The following is a 2,500-nucleotide window of genomic DNA, read 5'->3' on the forward strand; positions in this document are numbered from 1 at the left end:
GTGTGTGTGTGTGTGTGTGTGAATGGGTGTGTGGTGTGTGTTGTGTGTGTGTTTACATGTATATATTCATAAATAAATGCACACACACACACACACACACACACACACACACACACACACACACACACACACACACACACACACACACACACAACACACGCGCGCGCGATTATTGATAAACTGATTGTATTTAGGAAAAAAAAATCTTTCATTTATATGGATGACATAGTATCAAGATTAATGACTTTTTAATCCTAAAATCATAGCTGAAAATTTAGGTGAATGTGTAAAATGATTCACCAGCAATAAAGCTAAGTTCGACTGGTCTTAATTTTCCTATATTCTTTAAAGCTCAAGGCGAGTGGGCGGGAGTTAACGGAGGAAGTGGGAGGAGCTACAGTTGCCAATGCGGAACAAGAAGTGTTGCCATATCGTCCTCAAAACGGGTCTTCACTTCACCACTAGGTTTTACGCTTGTCTGGAGCTCAGAGGGTCAAAATGGCTTAAAGTAGATCACTCACGGAGCATGAAATATATCACTTATGAATTCTAGACGGCCAAAAACACTGCTACGGGTTGTAACTAAAGGCTGTGATTGTAACTAAAGCATGCATTTTTTATTATCATCACTGTAATGATGGTGAATAATATACTGAGGTCATCATTACTATATGTTGCATAATAAAGTAATATCGTTATCGTTACACAGTGTGTGATAATGTAAGATCATCATGGTTACGCATTGTTATGCCACTGAAATTACATGTGCCATATAAGCTTTTTGTTTTTGCAATTTTTCCTTTATCATACACATCGCATTTTTTTCGTACTTTATACCACTTATCATTATCCCTGTTTTCCTATTACCATTGATGTTTTTATTATCACCATCATCTTCACTATTAATGTCAGCATCATGTTTGTCATTATCATCATTATCACATCACTTTTATGGTCGCTATTATTATGATTAAACTTATTGACATTGTCGTTCCTAATAATATATGCGGGCACAACTACGTATTATCTGTATAAATTTATCAATTTATCTCTCTATCTCTCTCTATATGCATATACATATACACACAGAAATACATACACACACACTCATATATATATATATATATATATATATATATATATATATATATATATAATGTATATTTACACACACATGTGCGCGCGTACGCGCGCGCTCGTGTGTGTGTGTGTGTGTGTGTGTGTGTGTGTGTGTGTGTGTGTGTGTGTGTGTGTGTGTGTGTGTGTGTGTGTGTGTGTGTGTGTGTGTGTGTGTGTGTGTGTGTGTGTTTCTATATATGAACATACATGTGAACGAAGTATTCTGTGATATAATAGAGCATCTAGAAACTAAAGAAATTTATAAACGGAAGAAAGAGTCCAGTACTCCACGAAGACTAACACATGTTTGTACCCAAGTCAGCCCGTGAACACCACTAGCAACACGTAATGTCTGTTCGATAGTTTGCTGTTGTTTCTTATCTTGGTAATTGAAAACGAACATGCTACATCTAGATTACGTTACGAAACTACGGATAAAGTAATATTTATGTTATTGCATCATGTGATACAAACAACTGAAATTAAGTTAAAAAAGTGTTTGTGAGTTTAATGATATATATTTTTTTTAAATATAGGAGAGTAAGATTTAAGATTTCCTAGAGAGAGAGAGAGAGAGAGAGAGAGAGAGAGAGAGAGAGAGAGAGAGAGAGAGAGAGAGAGAGAGAGAGAGAGAGAGAGAGAGAGAGAGGGGGGGGGGGGCATAAATGGAAAAAGATCTACTGATGACATACTAATTTTACATCATTACCAGTTTTAAATTATCTATCTACCGTTGATAGTATTCAAACAAAAGTTAATAACACAACAGTAAACTGAAAATATAGAATTTACCGTTTCTATTACAATAAAATCCTGCAGACTTGGATGTAAAATGTTTTTTGTCAAATGAAGAGTATATCTCTTAAATAAGGAATGAAGACTTATTGATGAGAAACTAGGTTGTGCCATCTGTTACTAGTATTACCACTAATATAATATCATGTAGTAAACTTATCATGTCTCTGTGGTAATTACTGATATTTGGAAACAGCAGGTTTTGTAATAATTCTTGAGCAATTCGTAACAAAAGCTTCGCAAAGCCAAATTCTAACCAACACGCACACTTTCCAGTTAGACTAACAGTCGTACAGTTACCAAGAACTAAATAGTATAGGGATATATATATATTTTTTTTTTTTTTTTTCAAGTGGTAATTTTAATCAAACAAATATATCTCTTTTTCCCTCGAGCACACTTGTAATTATCACACACAGAATGGTTCATTTGATAAGTGAGTTCGAGCCAAGCCTTACACTGTTGTGAGGGTGGGGGTAGGGGGGTTAATGAGGGAGTGTCACAAGCCGCGTTTAAATCTGCGGAAATTCTCTTTAGTCTTACAAAGGGAAGAGCGACATGGATTCGTCATTCAGTGACTAGAGTT

The 2,500-nt window shown here is 35.4% G+C and overlaps 1 protein-coding gene across 1 annotated transcript in view; it reads right to left on the reverse strand.

The window, feature by feature from the left end:
- LOC119598946 (segmentation protein paired-like) overlaps nucleotides 1-2,500 on the reverse strand; it is a gene marked incomplete at its 3' end in the record, with an annotated part of 10,673 nt that overhangs the window by 869 nt on the left and 7,304 nt on the right.

Source organism: Penaeus monodon, chromosome 42 (assembly GCF_015228065.2).
Source record: "Penaeus monodon isolate SGIC_2016 chromosome 42, NSTDA_Pmon_1, whole genome shotgun sequence".
Lineage (NCBI taxonomy): Eukaryota > Metazoa > Arthropoda > Malacostraca > Decapoda > Penaeidae > Penaeus > Penaeus monodon.